This window comes from Ambystoma mexicanum, chromosome 1p (assembly GCF_040938575.1).
Source record: "Ambystoma mexicanum isolate Mex_15411 chromosome 1p, UKY_AmexF1_1, whole genome shotgun sequence".
NCBI classification, from domain to species: Eukaryota; Metazoa; Chordata; class Amphibia; order Caudata; family Ambystomatidae; genus Ambystoma; species Ambystoma mexicanum.
Genome location: NC_090921.1, coordinates 1025049392 through 1025064928, shown reverse-complemented (window position 1 = coordinate 1025064928; position 15537 = coordinate 1025049392). Strand labels below are relative to the sequence as shown.

The 15537-nt window shown below is 41.3% G+C and overlaps 14 non-coding genes across 14 annotated transcripts; all 14 read left to right on the top strand.

The window, feature by feature from the left end:
* The first annotated feature begins 1189 nt into the window (after positions 1-1189).
* TRNAY-GUA (transfer RNA tyrosine (anticodon GUA)) lies at positions 1190-1275 on the top strand. Its single transcript is given in 2 exon segments — positions 1190-1226; positions 1240-1275. It is a non-coding gene; the product is annotated as a tRNA-Tyr (tRNA).
* A 559-nt stretch (positions 1276-1834) lies between these two features.
* TRNAY-GUA (transfer RNA tyrosine (anticodon GUA)) lies at positions 1835-1920 on the top strand. Its single transcript is given in 2 exon segments — positions 1835-1871; positions 1885-1920. It is a non-coding gene; the product is annotated as a tRNA-Tyr (tRNA).
* A 691-nt stretch (positions 1921-2611) lies between these two features.
* TRNAY-GUA (transfer RNA tyrosine (anticodon GUA)) lies at positions 2612-2697 on the top strand. The gene is given in 2 exon segments: positions 2612-2648; positions 2662-2697. It is a non-coding gene; the product is annotated as a tRNA-Tyr (tRNA).
* A 1851-nt stretch (positions 2698-4548) lies between these two features.
* TRNAY-GUA (transfer RNA tyrosine (anticodon GUA)) lies at positions 4549-4634 on the top strand. Its single transcript is given in 2 exon segments — positions 4549-4585; positions 4599-4634. It is a non-coding gene; the product is annotated as a tRNA-Tyr (tRNA).
* Positions 4635-5194: 560 nt separating this feature from the next.
* TRNAY-GUA (transfer RNA tyrosine (anticodon GUA)) lies at positions 5195-5280 on the top strand. Its single transcript is given in 2 exon segments — positions 5195-5231; positions 5245-5280. It is a non-coding gene; the product is annotated as a tRNA-Tyr (tRNA).
* Positions 5281-5839: 559 nt separating this feature from the next.
* Positions 5840-5925, top strand: TRNAY-GUA (transfer RNA tyrosine (anticodon GUA)). Its single transcript is given in 2 exon segments — positions 5840-5876; positions 5890-5925. It is a non-coding gene; the product is annotated as a tRNA-Tyr (tRNA).
* A 559-nt stretch (positions 5926-6484) lies between these two features.
* Positions 6485-6570, top strand: TRNAY-GUA (transfer RNA tyrosine (anticodon GUA)). The gene is given in 2 exon segments: positions 6485-6521; positions 6535-6570. It is a non-coding gene; the product is annotated as a tRNA-Tyr (tRNA).
* Positions 6571-8421: 1851 nt separating this feature from the next.
* On the top strand, positions 8422-8507 carry TRNAY-GUA (transfer RNA tyrosine (anticodon GUA)). Its single transcript is given in 2 exon segments — positions 8422-8458; positions 8472-8507. It is a non-coding gene; the product is annotated as a tRNA-Tyr (tRNA).
* A 559-nt stretch (positions 8508-9066) lies between these two features.
* On the top strand, positions 9067-9152 carry TRNAY-GUA (transfer RNA tyrosine (anticodon GUA)). Its single transcript is given in 2 exon segments — positions 9067-9103; positions 9117-9152. It is a non-coding gene; the product is annotated as a tRNA-Tyr (tRNA).
* A 559-nt stretch (positions 9153-9711) lies between these two features.
* Positions 9712-9797, top strand: TRNAY-GUA (transfer RNA tyrosine (anticodon GUA)). The gene is given in 2 exon segments: positions 9712-9748; positions 9762-9797. It is a non-coding gene; the product is annotated as a tRNA-Tyr (tRNA).
* Positions 9798-10356: 559 nt separating this feature from the next.
* TRNAY-GUA (transfer RNA tyrosine (anticodon GUA)) lies at positions 10357-10442 on the top strand. The gene is given in 2 exon segments: positions 10357-10393; positions 10407-10442. It is a non-coding gene; the product is annotated as a tRNA-Tyr (tRNA).
* A 1851-nt stretch (positions 10443-12293) lies between these two features.
* On the top strand, positions 12294-12379 carry TRNAY-GUA (transfer RNA tyrosine (anticodon GUA)). The gene is given in 2 exon segments: positions 12294-12330; positions 12344-12379. It is a non-coding gene; the product is annotated as a tRNA-Tyr (tRNA).
* Positions 12380-14229: 1850 nt separating this feature from the next.
* On the top strand, positions 14230-14315 carry TRNAY-GUA (transfer RNA tyrosine (anticodon GUA)). Its single transcript is given in 2 exon segments — positions 14230-14266; positions 14280-14315. It is a non-coding gene; the product is annotated as a tRNA-Tyr (tRNA).
* A 559-nt stretch (positions 14316-14874) lies between these two features.
* TRNAY-GUA (transfer RNA tyrosine (anticodon GUA)) lies at positions 14875-14960 on the top strand. Its single transcript is given in 2 exon segments — positions 14875-14911; positions 14925-14960. It is a non-coding gene; the product is annotated as a tRNA-Tyr (tRNA).
* The last annotated feature ends 577 nt before the right edge of the window (positions 14961-15537 follow it).

The window sequence follows — 15537 nt, the reverse complement described above, 5'->3', positions numbered from 1 at the left end:
ATTTTATTGAATACTTGGAAAGTAAAATACTTGGAAAGTAAAATAACAGACAATTTATAATTATATTATATTTCATCACTGAAAATAGATGCCTTTTGCTTTGAGGCTGTGACCACGTTATTTTTCTGTCCAACACGAATCTTCATTGGTTTCCTGTGAGGTGTTTTGGATCCCCATCTCTTGCTATGAACTGGCAAAACAGCAGAATCCCCTTGACAATCTTGATTTCTCAAGAGAAATGAGAGAACACTATACACCATCCAAGATATTAAAATATTGTCAAGGCCCAACGCGGCTGAATACTCTGAGGAGATGGCCTGTGAGGTGCCGCCTTTCAGCTTTTCCCCCTTAGTATGGTGGTCAGTAACATGCGGGCGACTGCGGAGGGGGTCATTTTTTTAATTGTGAACTGATGTGCTTTTACTCAATTCGGGAACCTCACAAGCCAAATTTGTAGTATTTTGCACGAATTGCAAGAGATGTTTACAAGTCGACGGTTGAAGTGGAAGCTCGTATTCAGTTTGCTAGAGTTGATTTGCCAAGCCTTCGATAGCTCAGTTGGTAGAGGAGAGGACTGTAGTGGTAAAACAGGCATCCTTAGGTCGCTGGTTCAAATCCGGCTCGAAGGACTTTTGCCAAATGCAAATTTTATTGAATACTTGGAAAGTGAAATACTTGGAAAATAAAATAACAGACAATTTATAATTATATTATATTTCATCACTGAAAATAGATGCCTTTTGCTTTGAGGCTGTGGCCACGTTATGTTTCTGTCCAACACCAATCTTCATTGGTTGCCTGTGAGGTGTTTCGGATCCCCATCTCTTGCTATGAACTGGCAAAACAGCAGAATCCCCTTGACAATCTTGATTTCTCAAGGGAAATGGGAGAACACTATACACCATCCAAGATATTAAAATATTGTCAAGGCCGAACACTGATGAATACTCTGAGGAGATGGCCTGTGAGGCGCCGCCTTTCAACTTTTCCTCCTTTGTATGGTGGTCAGTAACATGCGGGACACTGCGGAGGGGGTCATTTTTTTAATTGTGAACTGATGTGCTTTTACTCAATTCGGGAACCTCACAAGCCAAATTTGTAGTATTTTGCACGAATTGCAAGAGATGTTTGAATGTGGACGGTTGAAGTAGAAGCTCGTATTGAGCTTGCTAGAGACTGATTTGCCAAGCCTTCGATAGCTCAGTTGGTAGAGCGGAGGACTGTAGTGGTAAAACAGGCATCCTTAGGTCGCTGGTTCAAATCCGGCTCGAAGGACTTTTGCCAAATGCACATTTTATTGAATACTTGGAAAGTAAAATACTTGGAAAGTAAAATAACAGACAATTTATAATTATATCATATTTCATCACTGAAAATAGATGCCTTTTGCTTTGAGGCTGTGACCACGTTATTTTTCTGTCCAACACGAATCTTCATTGGTTTCCTGTGAGGTGTTTTGGATCCCCATCTCTTGCTATGAACTGGCAAAACAGCAGAATCCCCTTGACAATCTTGATTTCTCAAGAGAAATGAGAGAACACTATACACCATCCAAGATATTAAAATATTGTCAACGCCCAACGCGGCTGAATACTCTGAGGAGATGGCCTGTGAGGTGCCGCCTTTCAACTTTTCCCCCTTAGTATGGTGGTCAGTAACATGCGGGCGACTGCGGAGGGGGTCATTTTTTTAATTGTGAACTGATGTGCTTTTACTCAATTCGGGAACCTCACAAGCCAAATTTGTAGTATTTTGCACGAATTGCAAGAGATGTTTACAAGTCGACGGTTGAAGTGGAAGCTCGTATTGAGTTTGCTAGAGCTGGTTTGCCAAGCCTTTGATAGCTCAGTTGGTAGAGCGGAGGACTGTAGTGGTAAAACAGGCATCCTTAGGTCGCTGGTTCAAATCCGGCTCAAAGGACTTTTGCCAAATGCACATTTTATTGAATACTTGGAAAGTAAAATACTTGGAAAGTAAAATAACAGATAATTTATAATTATATTATATTTCATCACTGAAAATAGATGCCTTTTGCTTTGAGGCTGTGGCCACGTTATTTTTCTGTCCAACACGAATCTTCATTGGTTTCCTGTCAGGTGTTTTGGATCCCCATCTCTTGCTATGAACTGGCAAAACAGCAGAATCCCCTTGACAATCTTGATTTCTCAAGGGAAATGAGAGAACACTATACACCATCCAAGATATTAAAATATTGTCAAGGCCCAACAGGGCTGAATACTCTGAGGAGATGGCCTGTGAGACGCCGCCTTTCAACTTTTCCCCCTAAGTATGGTGGTCAGTAACATGCGGGCGACTGCGGAGGGGGTCATTTTTTTAATTGGGAACTGATGTGCTTTTACTCAATTCGGGAACCTCACAAGCCAAATTTGTAGTATTTTGCACAAACTTTTCCCCCTTAGTATGGTGGTCAGTAACATGCGGGCGACTGCGGAGGGGGTCATTTTTTTAATTGTGAACTGATGTGCTTTTACTCAATTCGGGAACCTCACAAGCCAAATTTGTAGTATTTTGCACGAATTGCAAGAGATGTTTACAAGTCGACGGTTGAAGTGGAAGCTCGTATTGAGTTTGCTAGAGTTGATTTGCCAAGCCTTTGATAGCTCAGTTGGTAGAGCGGAGGACTGTAGTGGTAAAACAGGCATCCTTAGGTCGCTGGTTCAAATCCGGCTCAAAGGACTTTTGCCAAATGCACATTTTATTGAATACTTGGAAAGTAAAATACTTGGAAAGTAAAATAACAGATAATTTATAATTATATTATATTTCATCACTGAAAATAGATGCCTTTTGCTTTAAGGCTGTGGCCACGTTATTTTTCTGTCCAACACGAATCTTCATTGGTTTCCTGTCAGGTGTTTTGGATCCCCATCTCTTGCTATGAACTGGCAAAACAGCAGAATCCCCTTGACAATCTTGATTTCTCAAGGGAAATGAGAGAACACTATACACCATCCAAGATATTAAAATATTGTCAAGGCCCAACAGGGCTGAATACTCTGAGGAGATGGCCTGTGAGGCGCCGCCTTTCAACTTTTCCCCCTTAGTATGGTGGTCAGTAACATGCGGGCGACTGCGGAGGGGGTCATTTTTTTAATTGGGAACTGATGTGCTTTTACTCAATTCGGGAACCTCACAAGCCAAATTTGTAGTATTTTGCACGAATTGCAAGAGATGTTTACAAGTCGACGGTTGAAGTGGAAGCTCGTATTGAGTTTGCTAGAGTTGATTTATCATGCCTTTGATAGCTCAGTTGGTAGAGCGGAGGACTGTAGTGGTAAAACAGGCATCCATCGGTCGCTGGTTCAAATCCGGCTCAAAGGACTTTTGCCAAATGCACATTTTATTGAATACTTGGAAAGTAAAATACTTGGAAAGTAAAATAACAGACAATTTATAATTATATTATATTTCATCACTGAAAATAGATGCCTTTTGCTTTGAGGCTGTGGCCACGTTATTTTTCTGTCCAACACGAATCTTCATTGGTTTCCTGTCAGGTGTTTTTGATCCCCATCTCTTGCTATGAACTGGCAAAACAGCAGAATCCCCTTGACAATCTTGATTTCTCAAGGGAAATGAGAGAACACTATACACCATCCAAGATATTAAAATATTGTCAAGGCCCAACACGGCTGAATACTCTGAGGAGATGGCCTGTGAGGCGCCACCTTTCAACTTTTCCCCCTTAGTATGGTGGTCATTAACATGCGGGAGACTGCGGAGGGGGTAATTTTTTTAATTGGGAACTGATGTGCTTTTACTCAATTCGGGAACCTCACAAGCCAAATTTGTAGTATTTTGCACGAATTGCAAGAGATGTTTACAAGTCGACGGTTGAAGTGGAAGCTCGTATTGAGTTTGCTAGAGAATAATTTGCCAAGCCTTCGAAAGCTCAGTTGGTAGAGCGGAGGACTGTAGTGGTAAAACAGCCATCCTTAGGTTGCTGGTTCAAATCCGGCTTGAAGGACTTTTGCCAAATGCAAATTTTATTGAATACTTGGAAAGTAAAATACTTGGAAAATAAAAGAACAGAATATTTATAATTATATTATATTTCATCACTGAAAATAGATGCCTTTTGCTTTGAGGCTGTGGCCACGTTATTTTTCTGTCCGACACCAATCTTCGTTGGTTTCCTGTGACGTATTTTGGATCCCCATCTCTTGCTATGAACTGACAAAACAGCAGAATCCCCTTGACAATCTTGATTTATCAAGGGAAATGGGAGAACACTATACACCATCCAAGATATTAAAATATTGTCAAGGCCGAACACTGATGAATACTCTGAGGAGATGGCCTGTGAGGCGCCGCCTTTCAACTTTTCCTCCTTTGTATGGTGGTCAGTAACATGCGGGAGACTGCGGAGGGGGTCATTTTTTTAATTGGGAACTGATGTGCTTTTACTCAATTCGGGAACGTCACAAGCCAAATTTGTAGTATTTTGCACGAATTGCAAGAGATGTTTACAAGTCGACGGTTGAAGTGGAGGCTCGTATTGAGTTTGCTAGAGAACGATTTGCCAAGCCTTCGATAGCTCAGTTGGTAGAGCGGAGGACTGTAGTGATAAAACAGGCATCCTTAGGTCGCTGGTTCAAATCCGGCTCGAAGGACTTTTGCCAAATGCAAATTTTATTGAATACTTGGAAAGTGAAATACTTGGAAAATAAAATAACAGACAATTTATAATTATATTATATTTCATCACTGAAAATAGATGCCTTTTGCTTTGAGGCTGTGGCCACGTTATGTTTCTGTCCAACACCAATCTTCATTGGTTGCCTGTGAGGTGTTTCGGATCCCCATCTCTTGCTATGAACTGGCAAAACAGCAGAATCCCCTTGACAATCTTGATTTCTCAAGGGAAATGGGAGAACACTATACACCATCCAAGATATTAAAATATTGTCAAGGCCGAACACTGATGAATACTCTGAGGAGATGGCCTGTGAGGCGCCGCCTTTCAACTTTTCCTCCTTTGTATGGTGGTCAGTAACATGCGGGACACTGCGGAGGGGGTCATTTTTTTAATTGTGAACTGATGTGCTTTTACTCAATTCTGGAACCTCACAAGCCAAATTTGTAGTATTTTGCACGAATTGCAAGAGATGTTTGAATGTGGACGGTTGAAGTAGAAGCTCGTATTGAGCTTGCTAGAGACTGATTTGCCAAGCCTTCGATAGCTCAGTTGGTAGAGTGGAGGACTGTAGTGGTAAAACAGGCATCCTTAGGTCGCTGGTTCAAATCCGGCTCGAAGGACTTTTGCCAAATGCACATTTTATTGAATACTTGGAAAGTAAAATACTTGGAAAGTAAAATAACAGACAATTTATAATTATATTATATTTCATCACTGAAAATAGATGCCTTTTGCTTTGAGGCTGTGACCACGTTATTTTTCTGTCCAACACGAATCTTCATTGGTTTCCTGTGAGGTGTTTTGGATCCCCATCTCTTGCTATGAACTGGCAAAACAGCAGAATCCCCTTGACAATCTTGATTTCTCAAGAGAAATGAGAGAACACTATACACCATCCAAGATATTAAAATATTGTCAAGGCCCAACGCGGCTGAATACTCTGAGGAGATGGCCTGTGAGGTGCCGCCTTTCAACTTTTCCCCCTTAGTATGGTGGTCAGTAACATGCGGGCGACTGCGGAGGGGGTCATTTTTTTAATTGTGAACTGATGTGCTTTTACTCAATTCGGGAACCTCACAAGCCAAATTTGTAGTATTTTGCACGAATTGCAAGAGATGTTTACAAGTCGACGGTTGAAGTGGAAGCTCGTATTGAGTTTGCTAGAGATGATTTGCCAAACCTTTGATAGCTCAGTTGGTAGAGCGGAGGACTGTAGTGGTAAAACAGGCATCCTTAGGTCGCTGGTTCAAATCCGGCTCAAAGGACTTTTGCCAAATGCACATTTTATTGAATACTTGGAAAGTAAAATACTTGGAAAGTAAAATAACAGATAATTTATAATTATATTATATTTCATCACTGAAAATAGATGCCTTTTGCTTTGAGGCTGTGGCCACGTTATTTTTCTGTCCAACACGAATCTTCATTGGTTTCCTGTCAGGTGTTTTGGATCCCCATCTCTTGCTATGAACTGGCAAAACAGCAGAATCCCCTTGACAATCTTGATTTCTCAAGGGAAATGAGAGAACACTATACACCATCCAAGATATTAAAATATTGTCAAGGCCCAACACGGCTGAATACTCTGAGGAGATGGCCTGTGAGGCGCCGCCTTTCAACTTTTCCCCCTTAGTATGGTGGTCATTAACATGCGGGAGACTGCGGAGGGGGTCATTTTTTTAATTGTGAACTGATGTGCTTTTACTCAATTCGGGAACCTCACAAGCCAAATTTGTAGTATTTTGCACGAATTGCAAGAGATGTTTACAAGTCGACGGTTGAAGTGGGAGCTCGTATTGAGTTTGCTAGAGTTGATTTGCCAAGCCTTTGATAGCTCAGTTGGTAGAGCGGAGGACTGTAGTGGTAAAACAGGCATCCTTAGGTCGCTGGTTCAAATCCGGCTCAAAGGACTTTTGCCAAATGCACATTTTATTGAATACTTGGAAAGTAAAATACTTGGAAAGTAAAATAACAGATAATTTATAATTATATTATATTTCATCACTGAAAATAGATGCCTTTTGCTTTGAGGCTGTGGCCACGTTATTTTTCTGTCCAACACGAATCTTCATTGGTTTCCTGTCAGGTGTTTTGGATCCCCATCTCTTGCTATGAACTGGCAAAACAGCAGAATCCCCTTGACAATCTTGATTTCTCAAGGGAAATGAGAGAACACTATACACCATCCAAGATATTAAAATATTGTCAAGGCCCAACAGGGCTGAATACTCTGAGGAGATGGCCTGTGAGGCGCCGCCTTTCAACTTTTCCCCCTTAGTATGGTGGTCAGTAACATGCGGGCGACTGCGGAGGGGGTCATTTTTTTAATTGGGAACTGATGTGCTTTTACTCAATTCGGGAACCTCACAAGCCAAATTTGTAGTATTTTGCACGAATTGCAAGAGATGTTTACAAGTCGACGGTTGAAGTGGAAGCTCGCATTGAGTTTGCTAGAGTTGATTTATCATGCCTTTGATAGCTCAGTTGGTAGAGCGAAGGACTGTAGTGGTAAAACAGGCATCCATCGGTCGCTGGTTCAAATCCGGCTCAAAGGACTTTTTCCAAATGCACATTTTATTGAATACTTGGAAAGTAAAATACTTGGAAAGTAAAATAACAGACAATTTATAATTATATTATATTTCATCACTGAAAATAGATGCCTTTTGCTTTGAGGCTGTGGCCACGTTATTTTTCTGTCCAACACGAATCTTCATTGGTTTCCTGTCAGGTGTTTTTGATCCCCATCTCTTGCTATGAACTGGCAAAACAGCAGAATCCCCTTGACAATCTTGATTTCTCAAGGGAAATGAGAGAACACTATACACCATCCAAGATATTAAAATATTGTCAAGGCCCAACACGGCTGAATACTCTGAGGAGATGGCCTGTGAGGCGCCACCTTTCAACTTTTCCCCCTTAGTATGGTGGTCATTAACATGCGGGAGACTGCGGAGGGGGTAATTTTTTTAATTGGGAACTGATGTGCTTTTACTCAATTCGGGAACGTCACAAGCCAAATTTGTAGTATTTTGCACGAATTGCAAGAGATGTTTACAAGTCGACGGTTGAAGTGGAAGCTCGTATTGAGTTTGCTAGAGAATAATTTGCCAAGCCTTCGAAAGCTCAGTTGGTAGAGCGGAGGACTGTAGTGGTAAAACAGCCATCCTTAGGTTGCTGGTTCAAATCCGGCTTGAAGGACTTTTGCCAAATGCAAATTTTATTGAATACTTGGAAAGTGAAATACTTGGAAAATAAAATAACAGACAATTTATAATTATATTATATTTCATCACTGAAAATAGATGCCTTTTGCTTTGAGGCTGTGGCCACGTTATGTTTCTGTCCAACACCAATCTTCATTGGTTGCCTGTGAGGTGTTTCGGATCCCCATCTCTTGCTATGAACTGGCAAAACAGCAGAATCCCCTTGACAATCTTGATTTCTCAAGGGAAATGGGAGAACACTATACACCATCCAAGATATTAAAATATTGTCAAGGCCGAACACTGATGAATACTCTGAGGAGATGGCCTGTGAGGCGCCGCCTTTCAACTTTTCCTCCTTTGTATGGTGGTCAGTAACATGCGGGACACTGCGGAGGGGGTCATTTTTTTAATTGTGAACTGATGTGCTTTTACTCAATTCTGGAACCTCACAAGCCAAATTTGTAGTATTTTGCACGAATTGCAAGAGATGTTTGAATGTGGACGGTTGAAGTAGAAGCTCGTATTGAGCTTGCTAGAGACTGATTTGCCAAGCCTTCGATAGCTCAGTTGGTAGAGTGGAGGACTGTAGTGGTAAAACAGGCATCCTTAGGTCGCTGGTTCAAATCCGGCTCGAAGGACTTTTGCCAAATGCACATTTTATTGAATACTTGGAAAGTAAAATACTTGGAAAGTAAAATAACAGACAATTTATAATTATATTATATTTCATCACTGAAAATAGATGCCTTTTGCTTTGAGGCTGTGACCACGTTATTTTTCTGTCCAACACGAATCTTCATTGGTTTCCTGTGAGGTGTTTTGGATCCCCATCTCTTGCTATGAACTGGCAAAACAGCAGAATCCCCTTGACAATCTTGATTTCTCAAGAGAAATGAGAGAACACTATACACCATCCAAGATATTAAAATATTGTCAAGGCCCAACGCGGCTGAATACTCTGAGGAGATGGCCTGTGAGGTGCCGCCTTTCAACTTTTCCCCCTTAGTATGGTGGTCAGTAACATGCGGGCGACTGCGGAGGGGGTCATTTTTTTAATTGTGAACTGATGTGCTTTTACTCAATTCGGGAACCTCACAAGCCAAATTTGTAGTATTTTGCACGAATTGCAAGAGATGTTTACAAGTCGACGGTTGAAGTGGAAGCTCGTATTGAGTTTGCTAGAGATGATTTGCCAAACCTTTGATAGCTCAGTTGGTAGAGCGGAGGACTGTAGTGGTAAAACAGGCATCCTTAGGTCGCTGGTTCAAATCCGGCTCAAAGGACTTTTGCCAAATGCACATTTTATTGAATACTTGGAAAGTAAAATACTTGGAAAGTAAAATAACAGATAATTTATAATTATATTATATTTCATCACTGAAAATAGATGCCTTTTGCTTTGAGGCTGTGGCCACGTTATTTTTCTGTCCAACACGAATCTTCATTGGTTTCCTGTCAGGTGTTTTGGATCCCCATCTCTTGCTATGAACTGGCAAAACAGCAGAATCCCCTTGACAATCTTGATTTCTCAAGGGAAATGAGAGAACACTATACACCATCCAAGATATTAAAATATTGTCAAGGCCCAACACGGCTGAATACTCTGAGGAGATGGCCTGTGAGGCGCCGCCTTTCAACTTTTCCCCCTTAGTATGGTGGTCATTAACATGCGGGAGACTGCGGAGGGGGTCATTTTTTTAATTGTGAACTGATGTGCTTTTACTCAATTCGGGAACCTCACAAGCCAAATTTGTAGTATTTTGCACGAATTGCAAGAGATGTTTACAAGTCGACGGTTGAAGTGGGAGCTCGTATTGAGTTTGCTAGAGTTGATTTGCCAAGCCTTTGATAGCTCAGTTGGTAGAGCGGAGGACTGTAGTGGTAAAACAGGCATCCTTAGGTCGCTGGTTCAAATCCGGCTCAAAGGACTTTTGCCAAATGCACATTTTATTGAATACTTGGAAAGTAAAATACTTGGAAAGTAAAATAACAGATAATTTATAATTATATTATATTTCATCACTGAAAATAGATGCCTTTTGCTTTGAGGCTGTGGCCACGTTATTTTTCTGTCCAACACGAATCTTCATTGGTTTCCTGTCAGGTGTTTTGGATCCCCATCTCTTGCTATGAACTGGCAAAACAGCAGAATCCCCTTGACAATCTTGATTTCTCAAGGGAAATGAGAGAACACTATACACCATCCAAGATATTAAAATATTGTCAAGGCCCAACACGGCTGAATACTCTGAGGAGATGGCCTGTGAGGCGCCGCCTTTCAACTTTTCCCCCTTAGTATGGTGGTCATTAACATGCGGGAGACTGCGGAGGGGGTCATTTTTTTAATTGGGAACTGATGTGCTTTTACTCAATTCGGGAACCTCACAAGCCAAATTTGTAGTATTTTGCACGAATTGCAAGAGATGTTTACAAGTCGACGGTTGAAGTGGAAGCTCGTATTGAGTTTGCTAGAGTTGATTTGCCAAGCCTTTGATAGCTCAGTTGGTAGAGCGGAGGACTGTAGTGGTAAAACAGGCATCCTTAGGTCGCTGGTTCAAATCCGGCTCAAAGGACTTTTGCCAAATGCACATTTTATTGAATACTTGGAAAGTAAAATACTTGGAAAGTAAAATAACAGATAATTTATAATTATATTATATTTCATCACTGCAAATAGATGCCTTTTGCTTTGAGGCTGTGGCCACGTTATTTTTCTGTCCAACACGAATCTTCATTGGTTTCCTGTCAGGTGTTTTGGATCCCCATCTCTTGCTATGAACTGGCAAAACAGCAGAATCCCCTTGACAATCTTGATTTCTCAAGGGAAATGAGAGAACACTATACACCATCCAAGATATTAAAATATTGTCAAGGCCCAACACGGCTGAATACTCTGAGGAGATGGCCTGTGAGGCGCCGCCTTTCAACTTTTCCCCCTTAGTATGGTGGTCATTAACATGCGGGAGACTGCGGAGGGGGTTATTTTTTTAATTGGGAACTGATGTGCTTTTACTCAATTCGGGAACCTCACAAGCCAAATTTGTAGTATTTTGCACGAATTGCAAGAGATGTTTACAAGTCGACGGTTGAAGTGGAAGCTCGTATTGAGTTTGCTAGAGATCGATTTGCCAAGCCTTCGATAGCTCAGTTGGTAGAGCGTGGGACTGTAGTGGTAAAACAGGCATCCTTAGGTCGCTGTTTCAAATCCGGCTCGAAGGACTTTTGCCAAATGCACATTGTATTGAATACTTGGAAAGTAAAATACTTGGAAAGTAAAATAACAGACAATTTATAATTATATTATATTTCATCACTGAAAATAGATGCCTTTTGCTTTGAGGCTGTGGCCACGTTATTTTTCTGTCCGACACCAATCTTCGTTGGTTTCCTGTGAGGTATTTTGGATCCCCATCTCTTGCTATGAACTGACAAAACAGCAGAATCCCCTTGACAATCTTGATTTCTCAAGGGAAATGGGAGAACACTATACACCATCCAAGATATTAAAATATTGTCAAGGCCGAACACTGATGAATACTCTGAGGAGATGGCCTGTGAGGCGCCGCCTTTCAACTTTTCCTCCTTTGTATGGTGGTCAGTAACATGCGGGACACTGCGGAGGGGGTCATTTTTTTAATTGTGAACTGATGTGCTTTTACTCAATTCGGGAACCTCACAAGCCAAATTTGTAGTATTTTGCACGAATTGCAAGAGATGTTTGGATGTCGACGGTTGAAGTGGAAGCTCGTATTGAGCTTGCTAGAGACTGATTTGCCAAGCCTTCGATAGCTCAGTTGGTAGAGCGTGGACTGTAGTGGTAAAACAGGCATCCTTAGGTCGCTGGTTCAAATCCGGCTCAAAGGACTTTTGCCAAATGCACATTTTATTGAATACTTGGAAAGTAAAATACTTGGAAAGTAAAATAACAGACAATTTATAATTATATTATATTTCATCACTGAAAATAGATGCCTTTTGCTTTGAGGCTGTGGCCACGTTATTTTTCTGTCCAACACGAATCTTCATTGGTTTCCTGTCAGGTGTTTTTGATCCCCATCTCTTGCTATGAACTGGCAAAACAGCAGAATCCCCTTGACAATCTTGATTTCTCAAGGGAAATGAGAGAACACTATACACCATCCAAGATATTAAAATATTGTCAAGGCCCAACAGGGCTGAATACTCTGAGGAGATGGCCTGTGAGGCGCCGCCTTTCAACTTTTCCTCCTTTGTATGGTGGTCAGTAACATGCGGGAGACTGCGGAGGGGGTCATTTTTTTAATTGGGAACTGATGTGCTTTTACTCAATTCGGGAACCTCACAAGCCAAATTTGTAGTATTTTGCACGAATTGCAAGAGATGTTTGAATGTCGACGGTTGAAGTGGAAGCTCGTATTGAGCTTGCTAGAGACTGATTTGCCAAGCCTTCGATAGCTCAGTTGGTAGAGCGGAGGACTGTAGTGGTAAAACAGGCATCCTTAGGTTGCTGGTTCAAATCCGGCTCGAAGGACTTTTGCCAAATGCGAATTTTATTGAATACTTGGAAAGTAAAATACTTGGAAAGTAAAATAACAGACAATTTATAATTATATTATATTTCATCACTGAAAATAGATGCCTTTTGCTTTGAGGCTGTGACCACGTTATTTTTCTGTCCAACACGAATCTTCATTGGTTTCCTGTGAGGTGTTTTGGATCCCCATCTCTTGCTATGAACTGGCAAAACAGCAGAATCCCCTTGACAATCTTGATTTCTCAAGAGAAATGAGAGAACACTATACACCATCCAAGATATTAAAATATTGTCAAGGCCCAACGCGGCTGAATACTCTGAGGAGATGGCCTGTGAGGTGCCGCCTTTCAGCTTTTCCCCCTTAGTATGGTGGTCAGTAACATGCGGGCGACTGCGGAGGGGGTCATTTTTTTAATTGTGAACTGATGTGCTTTTACTCAATTCGGGAACCTCACAAGCCAAATTTGTAGTATTTTGCACGAATTGCAAGAGATGTTTACAAGTCGACGGTTGAAGTGGAAGCTCGTATTCAGTTTGCTAGAGTTGATTTGCCAAGCCTTCGATAGCTCAGTTGGTAGAGCGGAGGACTGTAGTGGTAAAACAGGCATCCTTAGGTCGCTGGTTCAAATCCGGCTCAAAGGACTTTTGCCAAATGCACATTTTATTGAATACTTGGAAAGTAAAATACTTGGAAAGTAAAATAACAGACAATTTATAATTATATTATATTTCATCACTGAAAATAGATGCCTTTTGCTTTGAGGCTGTGGCCACGTTATTTTTCTGTCCAACACGAATCTTCATTGGTTTCCTGTCAGGTGTTTTGGATCCCCATCTCTTGCTATGAACTGGCAAAACAGCAGAATCCCCTTGACAATCTTGATTTCTCAAGGGAAATGAGAGAACACTATACACCATCCAAGATATTAAAATATTGTCAAGGCCCAACACGGCTGAATACTCTGAGGAGATGGCCTGTGAGGCGCCGCCTTTCAACTTTTCCCCCTTAGTATGGTGGTCATTAACATGCGGGAGACTGCGGAGGGGGTCATTTTTTTAATTGGGAACTGATGTGCTTTTACTCAATTCGGGAACCTCACAAGCCAAATTTGTAGTATTTTGCACGAATTGCAAGAGATGTTTACAAGTCGACGGTTGAAGTGGAAGCTCGTATTGAGTTTGCTAGAGGTTGATTTGCCAAGCCTTCGAAAGCTCAGTTGGTAGAGCAGAGGACTGTAGTGGTAAAACAGGCATCCTTAGGTCGCTGGTTCAAATCCGGCTCGAAGGACTTTTGCCAAATGCAAATTTTATTGAATACTTGGAAAGTGAAATACTTGGAAAATAAAATAACAGACAATTTATAATTATATTATATTTCATCACTGAAAATAGATGCCTTTTGCTTTGAGGCTGTGGCCACGTTATGTTTCTGTCCAACACCAATCTTCATTGGTTGCCTGTGAGGTGTTTCGGATCCCCATCTCTTGCTATGAACTGGCAAAACAGCAGAATCCCCTTGACAATCTTGATTTCTCAAGGGAAATGGGAGAACACTATACACCATCCAAGATATTAAAATATTGTCAAGGCCGAACACTGATGAATACTCTGAGGAGATGGCCTGTGAGGCGCCGCCTTTCAACTTTTCCTCCTTTGTATGGTGGTCAGTAACATGCGGGACACTGCGGAGGGGGTCATTTTTTTAATTGTGAACTGATGTGCTTTTACTCAATTCGGGAACCTCACAAGCCAAATTTGTAGTATTTTGCACGAATTGCAAGAGATGTTTACAAGTCGACGGTTGAAGTGGAAGCTCGTATTGAGTTTGCTAGAGTTGATTTGCCAAGCCTTTGATAGCTCAGTTGGTAGAGCGGAGGACTGTAGTGGTAAAACAGGCATCCTTAGGTCGCTGGTTCAAATCCGGCTCAAAGGACTTTTGCCAAATGCACATTTTATTGAATACTTGGAAAGTAAAATACTTGGAAAGTAAAATAACAGATAATTTATAATTATATTATATTTCATCACTGAAAATAGATGCCTTTTGCTTTGAGGCTGTGGCCACGTTATTTTTCTGTCCAACACAAATCTTCATTGGTTTCCTGTCAGGTGTTTTGGATCCCCATCTCTTGCTATGAACTGGCAAAACAGCAGAATCCCCTTGACAATCTTGATTTCTCAAGGGAAATGAGAGAACACTATACACCATCCAAGATATTAAAATATTGTCAAGGCCCAACACGGCTGAATACTCTGAGGAGATGGCCTGTGAGGCGCCGCCTTTCAACTTTTCCCCCTTAGTATGGTGGTCATTAACATGCGGGAGACTGCGGAGGGGGTCATTTTTTTAATTGGGAACTGATGTGCTTTTACTCAATTCGGGAACCTCACAAGCCAAATTTGTAGTATTTTGCACGAATTGCAAGAGATGTTTACAAGTCGACGGTTGAAGTGGAAGCTCGTATTGAGTTTGCTAGAGTTGATTTGCCAAGCCTTTGATAGCTCAGTTGGTAGAGCGGAGGACTGTAGTGGTAAAACAGGCATCCTTAGGTCGCTGGTTCAAATCCGGCTCAAAGGACTTTTGCCAAATGCACATTTTATTGAATACTTGGAAAGTAAAATACTTGGAAAGTAAAATAACAGATAATTTATAATTATATTATATTTCATCACTGCAAATAGATGCCTTTTGCTTTGAGGCTGTGGCCACGTTATTTTTCTGTCCAACACGAATCTTCATTGGTTTCCTGTCAGGTGTTTTGGATCCCCATCTCTTGCTATGAACTGGCAAAACAGCAGAATCCCCTTGACAATCTTGATTTCTCAAGGGAAATGAGAGAACACTATACACCATCCAAGATATTAAAATATTGTCAAGGCCCAACACGGCTGAATACTCTGAGGAGATGGCCTGTGAGGCGCCGCCTTTCAACTTTTCCCCCTTAGTATGGTGGTCATTAACATGCGGGAGACTGCGGAGGGGGTTATTTTTTTAATTGGGAACTGATGTGCTTTTACTCAATTCGGGAACCTCACAAGCCAAATTTGTAGTATTTTGCACGAATTGCAAGAGATGTTTACAAGTCAACGGTTGAAGTGGAAGCTCGTATTGAGTTTGCTAGAGATCGATTTGCCAAGCCTTCGATAGCTCAGTT